Source organism: Lasioglossum baleicum, chromosome 1, assembly GCF_051020765.1.
Source record: "Lasioglossum baleicum chromosome 1, iyLasBale1, whole genome shotgun sequence".
Taxonomy (NCBI): Eukaryota; Metazoa; Arthropoda; class Insecta; order Hymenoptera; family Halictidae; genus Lasioglossum; species Lasioglossum baleicum.
Genome location: NC_134929.1, coordinates 6,859,885 through 6,875,645, shown reverse-complemented (window position 1 = coordinate 6,875,645; position 15,761 = coordinate 6,859,885).

Sequence of the window (15,761 nt, the reverse complement as noted above, 5' to 3'; positions counted from 1 at the left end):
CAATACAGCCGAAAATGCGTGTGAAACGAGTCCTGCCTCCTCCACTCTGATCCAATCGTCCGCGCATTCGCACCTAGACACGTCACCGTAATCCTGCCTGGGAACCTTCTTCTCAGGCTTACACCAAGTACAATGTCACCAGTTCGAATCCATGCGTGTTGGCGTCTTGCCGCCATCCCCTACAATTGCGTAGTATGTAGTGGGCGGTAACGGTATCGTATCCTAACCCACTGCTGTTCCGCTATCGCTCGTACTTACGAGGCAGTGTATTGGATCACTTGCTGGACATAGACAAATCTAAAATGTTTTTTCACTACGTGAATGAAATATGTAATTTCAGGACCGACGCTGTCGATCCTTACGTCAGAAAATGTCTGTTCCAGGGTTGTTACCTTTCACTTAAAAAGGCATCGTTGGTCAAGACTGGTTGCTAATATTATTCTCGAGGTGTAAATGGGGTTATTTAGTCGTATACAGCGTCCGTTGCCAGCTCCTTGTGACGCCAATTTTTATATCTCCATTTCTTTTGAAGGGCTCATTTTACAGTGGAAACTCCAAGGAATATAAACATATTTTGTTCAAAATTTAAATCACTGACGCACAGTGGTCTGGATTGGAAAATCGTGTGCCATTTTGTTATAACTTTTGAACCAGTAGAGATACTGCAATGAAATTTTCACTAAAAATATTTAAAAAATAGTCATTTTTAACTATAGGTAATTAAATATTTTTTGCATTTGTTAAACAATAATTTTTTATAAATTTTCATTGATATTTTTGATTTAAAAAAAAATTTTTGGAATATAATCGTATATACTATTTTTTACTTTCTAAATATGTATTTTTTATATTTATGTTTCACACATGTGTAACGTTTTATGGAATACGTAAAATATAAATTTGAGAAGTCTTGTTGCAATCAACATACACAAAAAAAATTACCGTAAAGGTAAGAACGCATTACAAGCGTGTCAAAGATATTTTTTATAATAATTTATAATGATTAAAAAACGAAACGAGCCTACTACCTTATATCTTTATTTTACTAGAGGTGAGCGAAATATCAGAACGAAACAGAATTGAAAAACTTCTATTATATTTTAATACTAAAGAATTACCTCGGATGCAATATTTAACACTAAAATCTTACATTTTTCGCTATGTGAAGTCATCTGATAATAATTTGTACCAACAATATACCTCGCAAACATTCTATTACCAACTTTAATGGCTTTAAACAATAATAATTTGAGCGGGCGGAGAGGAGCGGAATTAATTTTTTCATGATTATTTAGAAGGAAGGTGTACTAAAAATATTCCAATTAATTAGAAAGCTAAACTCGGCTAAACTTTAAAGATATACCATCTTAAATGGAAAGGACTTCACAAATTTTTCTTACGGCATTGAGCATTATTATATAAATAGAGTATTTACGTTAATAAATAATAGAAAGATATGATTTTTATCACAAAAGTCTGCTCTTCAATATAAAAAAAAAAGGCGAGAGATAATATTAAATAGGAACGTCAGGGCACCGCATCACAGAGAAGCAATTTTTCTCGTGAAAAATCCTCCTCTTAAAATGTCCTATTTTCACTGTTTATTGCAACTATTATATTTATTAAATTGTACTATTTTCTTCATTTCCGAGGTCTGTGAACATTTGGGAAGCAATGTTTATAGATATCGATACGAGAAAGTTCGTTTTTGGGCAGAAAGGCACACGATTTTCCAATCCAGACCACTGTGTGACGGCTCATCGAAAAAGACGTAAAAAACGAATTAGTTTAAATTTTTCGACTCCATACAGTTGATGGTCGAGGTTAAAAAAATTAGTTTGCAATAGCCCAATCCTTTCCTAATAAAACCACCAAAAAAACAGTGTAGCTCAATCGGATTTCAACGAAAATATGATTTCATTTGTTTCGTTGACAAAAAATTCGATTTTTTGGAAAATCCTGAGGTGGTAGACAAATTCTGAGACCAGATTTGAAATAAGCGTGGAAGAATCTACGGGAAATGATGTACAGCATGTTGCAAAAAAGTTTTATTGAAATTGTGCAGGTTTAACGAATTTTGTCAAGGTTAAAAAACGTTCGTACCATAATTTCCCTACTTTCCGCATATTCTGCAAAGTTAGAGCTTTAATTTAAAAAAAAATTCATCGTTCTATCTCTTTTATATCGAAAGTTATTCGACTTTAACACAGAAACTTGCGGCGACCCGTGCAGCGACCCTTGCAGCGACCCAATAGCTGCACGGGTCGCTGCAAGGGTCGCCGCCTGTATCGCGACGGAATGGCCAAAAAAGGTCTGTCACAGCTCTGACCGACCAGTCCTGAACCGCTAGAGGACTCATCAGTAAGGCGGGCCCTGCCCGAGACGCTGCGATATCGGAAGGTGGTTTAAGACTGTATATATAGAGATCGGTGACGGATCAGGTAGCAGCGAGAAAGGTCTTTCTTTGTCTATCTGTCCATCTTGTGGCAAATGTAGGAAATTAGCTGCCACAAAAGAGAGCGAGTTATTATTGTCCGCTTCTGTCCGAACGCGCCCGACGAGGTCGACCACGTTCGGGCCACCCGCCCGATGTGTTACGGATAGACAGCGGGTCTTTATGCAAAATAAAAAACGTCAGCGTTGATTACAAGAAATAGAAACTCAAAAGAATGTCATCCCTTTCCTTAATGATTTTAATAAAGGAGAAATCATATATTGACATTTTCAATTTTAAAAATTTTCCAACAACTATCAATTTCATCTACTCAATTTTGCTATAAATGCATACAGATCCCAAGTCTATCCGTTACACATCGGGCGGCTCGACATCAGCGAGTAATTTTCATCGTTTTGTTAGTGTTTGACACGCGATTGTAAATACGTTCAAAGCATTGTGCTACCGTCTCGTCCCGTGTTATTGTCTTTACCGTTCGCGTTCAATTTGAACGATTTCTAACGAGCTCCCCAGTATGAGAGTATGGTGGGGATGCCTGCGTATTACGCGAGGACCCCGATCCGCAACAGTCGAGATTGATGACTGAGAGAGATCTCCGAAACGAGAACCGTGAGTCCCGAAACGACATCTCAATTGTCAGTTATTTGTACCGCGTGTTTAAAATTATTATTAAAAGTGATCTCGAAGTCGCAGAAACCCGGCTTCCCTGTTTAAACCAGTGGTTTTAATTCACCCACTTACACTTTCTCCACTACCGGACTGATCCAACCCTTCATACCTGATTTTAAACGAAGCGCTCGTGTCGGGGTAAACAGTTAGTTTGGCCGTTATAATTTAAGGAAAAACTTGTGACACCTCATATTACACGTCCGTAAAACCAACAATTTTCAAGACTTCAAGGAATTGTTTGAGATACGTTTTCTCATATTTCACTAAAGACTGCTACATATCCAAATTTGAACAAAATCCGAAACAGTAGTTCTATTTCGCATGGAAATATGGATACTCGAAAACAATTAAAAATTAAAACAATTATAAGAAACTGCGATTTAGATCAATCGTGAGCAGAAAAATTCAAAGATTCTTTTCTTTACATCTTTCAATGCCTACTATGTATATCTGTTTTATGTGTTGACCGTTTTCGATGACATTTCGGGTAATCGGATAGAGTTTTTTCATTTTCTTAGTTTTAAAAATCTTAAGCTTAATAAATATGGATTCGAAAAAATCGTTTGTCCCGCTGTTTCCAAAACCGTTGTTTAAACATGTTTAAACAATCATACTGTATTAATATTGGATATCACTGTATTTGAAAAAGTCTACAGAATCTTTTATATGGCGGGGGTAGCGAGCGCACGGTAACCCCAAGGGATCTGGTTAGACCGATTTGGTCTTTAATGTCTTTATGGTTATTACGGCTATTAACTCCTAAGGGTACGGCTGGTGGCACATTGCAGTTCGGCCATGGCACAACAAAAGCCCAAACTTCGTTTTTCAGGACCTTTTGCTCGAAAAAGTATATTAACGGTTTCGGTGTTATTTCAGCCGCTTGGCATAGTACCGTTACCGGTATTGTCCGGTATGTATAAATATTTTACCGGGATTAAATCCCTAATTTCACACAGTGAATTAAAGTTTCAAAGCGAAATGTTCAGCGCTGTACGAAGCATTAACGACATTAGATTCGAGACTAAAAGACTTGAATTTTTGGAGATGTTATGACATTTCGACGAACATTGCGCCGGACGGCGCACACGGTTTTCGCCGACATTTCACCGACTCCAGATTTGACCGGCAACAAATTTGATCGAATTGATTCAATCGATTGATGAAGTTAATCGCCATACGGTCTATCCATAAGTCACCAACTCCTCAAATTACTCGCCGATGTCGAGCCGCTCTCGAGCCGCCCGATGTGTAACGGATAGACTTGGGATCTGTATGCATTTATAGCAAAATTGAGTAGATGAAATTGATAGTTGTTGGAAAATTTTTAAAATTGAAAATGTCAATATATGATTTCTCCTTTATTAAAATCATTAAGGAAAGGGATGACATTCTTTTGAGTTTCTATTTCTTGTAATCAACGCTGACGTTTTTTATTTTGCACAAAGACCCGCTGTCTATCCGTAACACATCGGGCGGGTGGCCCGAACGTGGTCGACCTCGTCGGGCGCGTTCGGACAGAAGCGGCCAATAATAACTCGCTCTCTTTTGTGGCAGCTAATTTCCTACATTTGCCACAAGATGGACAGATAGTCAAAGAAAGACCTTTCTCGCTGCTACCTGATCCGTCACCGATCTCTATATATACAGTCTTAAACCACCTTCCGATATCGCAGCGTCTCGGGCAGGGCCCGCCTTACTGATGACTCCTCTAGCGGTTCAGGACTGGTCGGTCAGAGCTGTGACAGACCTTTTTTGGCCATTCCGTCGCGATACAGGCGGCGACCCTTGCAGCGACCCGTGCAGCTATTGGGTCGCTGCAAGGGTCGCTGCAAGGGTCGCTGCACGGGTCGCCGCAAGTTTCTGTGTTAAAGTCGAATAACTTTCGATAGAAAAGAGATAGAACGATGAATTTTTTTTTAAATTAAAGCTCTAACTTTGCAGAATATGCGGAAAGTAGGGAAATTATGGTACGAACGTTTTTTAACCTTGACAAAATTCGTTAAACCTGCACAATTTCAATAAAACTTTTTTGCAACATGCTGTACATCATTTCCCGTAGATTCTTCCACGCTTATTTCAAATCTGGTCTCAGAATTTGTCTACCACCTCAGGATTTTCCAAAAAATCGAATTTTTTGTCAACGAAACAAATGAAATCATATTTTCGTTGAAATCCGATTGAGCTACACTTTTTTTTTTGGTGGTTTTATTAGGAAAAGATTGGGCTATTGCAAAATTATTTTTTTAACCTCGACCATCAACTGTATGGAGTCGAAAAATTTAAACTAATTCGTTTTTTACGTCTTTTTCGATGAGCCGTAACACAGTGGTCTGGATTGGAAAATCGTGTGCCTTTCTGCCCAAAAACGAACTTTCTCGTATCGATATCTATAAACATTGCTTCCCAAATGTTCACAGACCTCGGAAATGAAGAAAATAGTACAATTTAATAAATATAATAGTTGCAATAAACAGTGAAAATAGGACATTTTAAGAGGAGGATTTTTCACGAGAAAAATTGCTTCTCTGTGATGCGGTGCCCTGACGTTCCTATTTAATATTATCTCTCGCTTTTTTTTTATATTGAAGAGCAGACTTTTGTGATAAAAATCATATCTTTCTATTATTTATTAACGTAAATACTCTATTTATATAATAATGCTCAATGCCGTAAGAAAAATTTGTGAAGTCCTTTCAATTTAAGATGGTATATCTTTAAAGTTTAGCCGAGTTTAGCTTTCTAATTAATTTGAATATTTTTAGTACACCTTCCTTCTAAATAATCATGAAAAAATTAATTCCGCCCCTCTCCGCCCGCTCAAATTATTATTGTTTAAAGCCATTAAAGTTGGTAATAGAATGTTTGCGAGGTATATTGTTGGTACAAATTATTATCAGATGACTTCACATAGCGAAAAATGTAAGATTTTAGTGTTAAATATTGCATCCGAGGTAATTCTTTAGTATTAAAATATAATAGAAGTTTTTCAATACTGTTTCGTTCTGATATTTCGCTCACCTCTAGTAAAATAAAGATATAAGGTAGTAGGCTCGTTTCGTTTTTTAATCATTATAAATTATTATAAAAAATATCTTTGACACGCTTGTAATGCGTTTTTACCTTTACGGTAATTTTTTTTGTGTATGTTGATTGCAACAAGACTTCTCAAATTTATATTTTACGTATTCCATAAAACGTTACACATGTGTGAAACATAAATATAAAAAATACATATCTAGAAAGTAAAAAATAGTATGTACGATTATATTCCAAAAATTTTTTTTTAAATCAAAAATATCAATGAAAATTTATAAAAAATTATTGTTTAACAAATGCAAAAAATATTTAATTACCTATAGTTAAAAATGACTATTTTTTAAATATTTTTAGTGAAAATTTCATTGCAGTATCTCTACTGGTTCAAAAGTTATAACAAAATGGCACACGATTTTCCAATCCAGACCACTGTGCGTCAGTGATTTAAATTTTGAACAAAATATGTTTATATTCCTTGGAGTTTCCACTGTAAAATGAGCCCTTCAAAAGAAATGGAGATATAAAAATTGGCGTCACAAGGAGCTGGCAACGGACGCTGTATACGACTAAATAACCCCATTTACACCTCGAGAATAATATTAGCAACCAGTCTTGACCAACGATGCCTTTTTAAGTGACGGGGAAAAACCCTGGAAGAGACATTTTCTGACGTAAGGATCGACAGCGTCGGTTCTGAAATTACATAATTCATTCACGTAGTGAAAAAACATTTTAGATTTGTCTATGTCCAACAAGTGATCCAATACACTGCCTCGTAAGTACGAGCGATAGCGGAACAGCAGTGGGTTAGGATACGATACCGTTACCGCCCACTACATACTACGCAATTGTAGGGGATGGCGGCAAGACGCCAACACGCATGGATTCGAACTGGTGACATTGTACTTGGTGTAAGCCTGAGAAGAAGGTTCCCAGGCAGGATTACGGTGACGTGTCTAGGTGCGAATGCGCGGACGATTGGATCAGAGTGGAGGAGGCAGGACTCGTTTCACACGCATTTTCGGCTGTATTGAAATACTTATTACAGCGGTCACACATACTACGCAGCGTGCGCCATCGAAGTCAACACATTGAGACTACGGGCGCGCGGCTGGGGTCGGGCTAGGCAGACCCAGGCAGACCGAACCCGGTAGACTCGATTTCTTCAGTGCCGTTCCCGGGGCTGTTCTCTACAGAGAGATTTATGACAGGTCATTACTATTGAGCTGGAAGTCGACACTTCCTCGACCAACACGCTTTGACTGTAATTTTCAAATCACTCGACGAAGTCGAGCCACTCTCGGGCCGCTTGATATGTCACGAATAGACTGCGGATCTTTATGCATTTATAGCAAACTTGAGTAGATGAAATTGATAGTTGTTGGAAAATTTTTTAAATTGAAGATGTCAATATATGGTTTCTCCTCTATTAAAATCATTAAGGGAAGAGATGACATTCAATTTAGTTTCTATTTCCTGTAATCGACGCTGACATTTTTTATTTTGCATAAAGATCCGCAGTCTATCCGTGACACACTATCAGGTGGCCCGGTGGCCCGAGAGTGGCTCGACTTCGTCGAGCGCGTTCAGACGTCAGACAGAAGCGGACAAGTTCGTGCGAACGCAGAATTGAATCTCGAGTAGCGCGAAAACTCGCTCGCCCGAACTTGTCCGATTCTTTCCGAACCCACCCGACGAGATCGAGACACTCCCGGGCAGCTCGAAACCCCTTGGCAGCCCGATGCACTCGGGTAGCTTGAAACGCGCTCGAGCCGAAAATTATAAATTTCAACACTCTACACCTACCGAACCTTAAAAGTAACTGGTAAATGTTTCTTTGTATGAAAGTGATGAGATTGATTTTATTTAGACTTTATGCAGCTCTCTTTGTAATATGTTAATGTATTAGCTCGTTCGGAAAGTCATTTCGTTTTCTCCTTTGCTGAAGAAACAATTCAATTCAATTTGATTTCTATTTCTTGCAATCGATATAGTAAATTTTTATTTTGCAGAAAGATCCGCAGACTATCCGTGACACACCATCGGGTGGCCTGGTGGCCCGAGAGTGGCTCGACTTCGTCGAGCGCGTTCAGACGTCAGACAGAAGCGGACAAGTTCGTGCGAACGCAGAATTGAATCTCGAGTAGCGCGAAAACTCGCTCGCCCGAACTTGTCCGATTCTTTCCGAACCCGCCCGACGAGATCGAGACACTCCCGGGCAGCCCGATGCACTCGGGTAGCTGGAAACGCGCTCGAGCCGAAAATTATAAATTAAGTTTCTTTTCCCTTCTACGACACATTTTTTTTGCACGAAGACGTTTCAACCCTCTACACCTACCGAACCTTAAAAGTAACTGGTAAATGTTTCTTTGTATGAAAATGATGAGATTGATGTTATTTAGACTTTATGCAGCTCTCCTATTGTAATATGTTAATGTATTAGCTCGTTCGGAAAGTCATTTCGTTTTCTCCTTTGCTGAAGAAGTAACATTCAATTCAATTTAGTTTCTATTTCCTGTAATCGACGCTGACATTTTTTATTTTGCAGAAAGATCCGCAGTCTAGTAATGACAAACGGAAGCATTGCCATCCCTACACGCTAAACAAAATTATTTTCCGAACGACCTGATAGTATATAGTATGTAATTTAAATAAAAATATTAATTTTTGTCAGTAAAAAGAAAGACTGCTGCTGCTGCTGCTACACATTTGTACAATAGACATTTACTTTACCGACATCTTAATGTGGAAGATCCACATCAGCGCGACCAGCTCTGTATCACCTTACCGGGGCGAGAGACCCCCTGCTCCCTAGTACAAGGCCTGTACGTGCCTGTATGGCGCTGCGTACGTCATTCGAAACATTGGCGCGACTGTGTTGCCCTCTTACGGTGAGGCAAAATCCCCCACCGTTTTCCGTGCAGCCTCGCGGCAGCAGGGATCCAAAACGCGACATTGCTGCCCGGTGCAGCCCTGGTTGTCTGGGTATATGTACAAATTGAATGTTACGTTCTTCCCCCCTCGCCGTAATTTTCTTTACAGTTACATTAAGAGTAAACCTACACATAAATCAATAAACTAGTAATACATTAATTATCCCCTAATACGTACAGTTACACGAATTAATATTCGGACGATCTAAAGAAGATGATAACTTTTTAAATATTGTACTATACGATTTGAATTTTTTGGGGGAGCTGGAACAATTAGTTTACTGCAGGATGTGAAAAGAAATTTTTTCAAAAAATGCATTTGGTCGGAATTGCAGAGAAAATACTAAAAGTTACATTTTACAACTTTTTCGCGCGGGCCTATATTGAAAATTTAAAAAGTACGTTTTGTAGGCCTGCGTAAATAATGTGCACTGTGAAAGTTTCATCGAAATCGGTTGATGCGGGAAAAAACGACAGGCCTTGAAAGATGTAAGAATTCTTCGATGTAGGCTGAAAATCTGCGATTTTTACCATCTTCAAACGTTTGTAGCTCATTGCAACGTCAACCGATTTTGACGAAATTTTCAAAATATGTTTAGTCGACACAGATCTACAAAGCGTATTTTTCAATTTTTCAATATGGGCCCACATAAAAAAGTTGTAAAATGCAACTCTTAGTATTTTTTCATACAATTCCGATCAATTGCAATTTTTGAAAAAATTTCTTTTCACATCCTGTAGTAAACTAATTGCTCCAGCTCCCCAAAAAAGTTCAAATCGTTTAGTACAATATTAAAAAAGTTCTCGTCTTTTTTAGAACGTCCGAATATTAATTCGAGTAATTGCAGTTCCAGTATAGCCTTTTTCCAGGATTGCAAGGGTGCGGGATTCGTCTCTTCTCATCTCTCGATAATAATACAAACACGGGGTTTTTCACTAGTTAAAAACGCTAGATAAAAGATCGATCTAGGACACTATCTGCCTCAAAAGTCCTATTTTCCGTTTACGAGGCGAAATTTGCATTAGTCGTCACCGTAATTTGCATTATTCGGAAGCATACAAGCTATTTTCATAGCTACATGCTGCCGAATAATGCCAATTACGCCTCGTAAACGAAAAAATAGAACTTTTGAGGCAGATAGTGTCCTAGATCGATCTTTTATCTAGCGTTTTTGACTAGTGAAAAACCCCGTGTTTGTATTATTATCGAGAGATGAGAATAAGAGGCGAATCCCGCACCCTTGCAATCCTGAAAACGAGTCTACTTCCTTTTAATAAACTAAAGCAAGAATTTGAAACCAAGGAGTATGTTCGGTTGCAGGTAGCTACGGTATAAAGTTTAGTACTTTAACGGTATAAAAGGTCCAAATACATCTGGCTACATCGGCTGTGCTTCTTTCGGCTGGCTAAAAATCACTTTGTTGGGAGGTACATCTGGAAGGTCTTTAGCTGAATGTTTTATGACGGCCTCGCCTGTGAATTCGGACTCGCGCTTGTTCCTTCGCGCGGAGGGTTTTACGACGGAACATTAAGTGGCCTGTAGTTCCTTTTTCATTTGGAACAACCTAAGCATTGGAAAAACCGAAAGAATACCGGTATTATTTCGGTTTCGGTAGAAAATTGATTGTGCCGTTATTCGAAGACTTTGAATAAATCCACTATCCACAGTCCAAATTCTATCTTGAGATTAGTCTTTTTTTAATCGGAAGAACGCCACACGAAGCAGCTAGCGTCATTTACATGAAACAATTACGAAAAATAAACAAGGTCTGCAATTAACTTGTTAGTGGTTTCATGCCGATATGTCTGGCTGGCCGACGCGCGTCGGGTTACCTGGCCGTGTTTATTGCACCACTTGGCCACGGCGACCGAAGTCTTCGCCGCCCTGGCAGAAAATTATTCGAAGCTACACCGTTTCGATAGTTTCCAGATGGCTGGAAAACCCCAAGGTTTGGTTGCCACATCTGCGGTCTTGCCGAATCCCAGGGTCCGCTTCAAGCACTAGCTTAAAAGTTCCGTTCACCCCCAAATGGGACTCTCACCAACATGTTCAGTCGCGTTTTTAACACTTTTTAATGGGTTGTTAACATTTTTTTTTCTTATTAGGAATTTATTTTAGTTAGTGATCATATTCATCGATAAAAAAAGATGAGTATACGGTACTATTTATATTGAGTCCTACAAAATATTGCAATTAGAATTACGATTTCAATTATGTCTACTTGTTCTTTGAATACAGTAGAGACTCCCGTATCCGTACCCCCATTATCCGAATACATACCCTAATATAAGGACGTCCTATTGTCCGTATGTTCTGTTATCGCCGCGTCGCTCGCTGTGCCGGGATTCAAATGCGCGCCGCCTCCAGATTCCGACTTTTCGCCTCATGCTTCCGAAACTTCGGCAACGTGAAAATCGAAGGAACGCGTCGGCGTCGATCAGTCGAGCAGGTAGTTCACACAGACAGAGTAGAGGTACGCTTGTGTGTAGCGCGCAAGCAATTGAACAGGCACTCAGACGGGCTGAGTTTTCACGTTACCGAAGTTTCGAAAGCATGAGGCGAAAAGTCAGAATTTGGAGACGGCGCACAGTGTGACCTTTCGTCCAAATCGGAGACAAAATCGAAGAACTTTTGATAGAAATAAGGTAGAGCGATGAAATTTTTTAAAAATTAAAGCTGAAACATTACAGAATATGGGAAAAATAGGGAGATTATGGTAAGAACGTTTTTTAACGTTGAGAAAATTCGTTAAACTTGCACAATTTCGAGAAAATTGTGGTTTTTCCAATACCACGCGCGGAAAATTTTTTTAAAATTTTTGCTATATATCATTTCCCGTAGATTTTTTCACGCCGATTTCAAATCTGGTCTCAAAATTTGTCTACGACCTCAGGACATTGCAAAATCGATTTCTTTAAATTCTACATGTTTAACGAATTTTCTCGGTTAAAAAACGTTCGTACCATAACTTCCCTATTTTTCCCATATTCTGCAAAGTTTCAGCTTTCATTTAAAAAAAATTTTATCGCTCTACCTCATTTCTATCGAAAGTTCTTTGATTTTGAATCGAGTCTGGTCCAAATTTTCCACTGTGCGCCGACGCGACGAAATCTCTCCGTATTTAATCATTGTTTAAACATGTTTAATCAATCATAATGTATTAATATTGGATATCACTGTATTCGGGAAAGTCTACAGAATCTTTTGCCAGAAAGAACAATTCAATATCTTTTATAATAACATCACAATATTTGTTTGAAGTTGAAAAATATGTTTTTTTTCAAAGCCTTGTTCCTGAAAAACTGTGCGTATAGGAAAAAAATTGAAAACAGATTCGGAATCAGCGCGAAAAACTCTATAAGAAGGACCCTTCAGTAATTGGGGAACATAAAAAAAGTTGAAATTTGTTGGACAGTGTAATTCTACTCCATTCAATAAAAATAGATCAGTTAATGAAGCCTCGTTTCATTTAATTCATACATGTTAAGAAAGACACGCTAAAAATATGTGTATAAAGAAATGGAATTTCTAATGTTTCATAAACAGAAATTTTGTACGCAGTTCGCACGGTCTGGGATAGATACGGGCCTGAGCTGTCTCGAGGATAAAGGCCGTTACGGAGAACGAGACGTGCGGCCGGTGAAAGGAGGCGGCCTGAAAAGTCTCATACGTGCCGACCACTGAGTTGACAATTTCAGAATTTCCAAGAACAGCAAGAAAAGAAATTCGAACCGTTTCACGATATCTAAATTGCTTTCGCTGCTTTATACCAGGGTACGCGACGAAGTAATAAAACGTCGATAAAACTGGGCAATTACTTTGACCGTCGCGAGGGCCAATAAGTCCTGGGTAGTTACCAAAACAACTCTGGATTTTCTGCACGAAATTACCTGAACCTTTTCCCAGAATGTTCGTTTGACAAGCAAATTTTCACATAATCATCCATTTCATTTCCAAAGTACAGTACCAGGACCTCGACGAACCGGCTTGATCGAGAGACAAACAGCCCGGACCAATTAAGGCCCGATGGATAATTGAGACCCGAGGGAAACCACGTCTTACCCTGCCATAGTCCGGCCACTCTAAGCGACCGTGATTATCCTTACGGGCACCGTCGCGTCGGTTCTTCCACGCCATAATTAATCCTCCGGCAACCCTCCCTCTCTTCCTAGTTTTCCCCGAAATTCTATACTCTATACAATTGTACTTGCAGCTTGCAGCTATTCCTTCTGACGCGATAACGGTAACGTTAGCGTATCTGCTTTATAATATTTGTCATTGTTGTAATATCCTGCAATTTCTACCATCTTTAACCCTTAGCACTCCAGTGGTGACTCGAAATCACCACTAAAAATTGCTGTCCCATTATGCAAAATATTGTTTACATTGTTAAACATGTTGGTAGCTAATCAATTACTAATCCTTTAATTATTGTATGAGGTATTACAATCAATTTCATATCCATCAAATGAAAAGAATCGTATAGAACGAAATTATTCTACCTAGAACGAGATGTTTCATTTTCGAGTTAAAACAGCTTCGAAATTAAAACAGCTGCAAATGGTTAATTATTATAACTATCTTTTAAATTTTCAATATAGGCCCCACATAAAAAAGTTGTGAAATGCAACATTTAGTACCTATTTTCTCTACAATTCCGGCCAACTGCAATTTCTGGAAAAATATCTTTAGGATGACGGGTAATTCAGTGTCTATGATGTTTCGCGTGGTTAACAGACAACGATATAGATATTTATTAAAACAATAACACGTAACAATAACAAAACAAGATGTAATAATAATAACAATAACGAGAAAACTAGATTATAAACGTTAATGACTATCGAGTACTAACAAAGTACAGAGATATAAATTAACGTAGCGCGGGCAACTCTAGAGCGATGCGTTCTCAACGAGTGCCACAAGCTTTTTTTCCACTGGTAAAAATCCGTTTTGGTGGGAAGATTAGCAACGTGAGAAAGACCGTTAAAATAAGGGGAGGAATTCTCCGTTCCTCAAGAGTAAGGAGAAAGTTTCCTTCCCCAAAACAATTCAAAGTCGTCGCTGCCAAGGACATTGCAACGGTTGAGTCAGGGTTCTGGTAATCGTCACTTTTACGACCGAACCCTCAACGCAACCGTCCACAGCGCGCACTTGAGAAGGATGCGTCCGGAAAGTCCCTCTTTCCAACGCGCCATGTCCACTACATATCTTTTCACATCGTGCAGTAAACTAATTTCTCCAACTTCTCACGAAAAGTCCAAATCCATATAGTCCAACATTAAAAAATAACTTTTTTACTCGAATTAATACAACCCCTGGCAGAAAGTTTCCGATCCGGAGGCATTGATACGGATTTTACAGAAAACTATTACTTTATGGAGTTGAAACTGATGGGAAATTAAAAGGGGCTTATTAAAGAATGAAGAACAACAAATTAACATAAGCTTCCATTTATTATAACAAAGAAACGAGACAATAAACAAAATGTTACACGGAAAAAAGTTAATAGACCCATTAATAGATCTGCTGGAAGAAAGTTTCCCATTTGATTTACAGTCTCCGCAACACCAAATTTCTTCAACAATTACTGTTGGATGATTCTTATAGAGTTTTTTGCGCTGATTCCGAATCTGCCCTTAATTTTTCTCCTAGATACAAATTTCGGATCACGAATAATAGATACATAATTTGTAATTAGTTACTCGAAGATATAGATACACAGGGGACCACCTGTAGCGGTATTTTCGAATACCTCGAAACCATTCTGCACTTCGCAATCATAACTTAAATTGTGTTTCTTTTTTTTCAATTACAGAAAGTGGACAGCGAAAGTCGACAGCGCGAACTGCATCAATTCTTTAAGTTGAAAATAAATGTAGACAATTAAAAAATGTTTTTGGTTAAACTTTTCATTAAAACTCGAAGCAATAAGTATTTACCGAACAAAACGATTATAGATGCGGGATTCGATTCGGGGCCAGAAGATTCCCAGCCGTATATATGTACTTGTTTTGTTAACGGCTACCCAACCTCTAAAAAATTATAAAAAAATTAAGAACGGTTGCTTCAATAATATCCAAGTACTGAATTCTTATAAAACTGGAGTCTCTAACACTACAATACAAAACATGCATTTTCTTGGAATTTTTGGAGGTTTTCAATTTTTTAAAACATGTTTCCGTAATCCGAAAAATCTGAAAAAATACACATTAATAATCAGGATGAGACACAACTAACGTAACAATATAAATGTGGTCAACTGAAGACTTTGATGTATGTATATACATAAAATCGGCAATTTTATGTTTTCCGATTTGTTTAAAAATCGATTTTGCAACCAAAAATTTTGAAAAAAATCTCAGTAGTGTATGCTATTCGGTAGAATATTCATGAATTTTTTCATAATTTTCTGTTGAACATGACGTGACTAAAAACAAATTTGGTTGGATACTTCTGACCATCTTTTCCGGCTATACCTTAAGAATCAACGAAAACATTATTTAAAAAATACAAAATATATTTCTTTTTACATCGTTAAAACCGATTTTTCAAAAAAAATTAGGCCTAATTTCTCTTCGATATCTCTTTTAGATCAAAAGTTATAGCAAAATGTGCGTCGCGCCGCGTGCTGTGCCCGAGATTCAAATGCGCGCCGTCTCCAGAT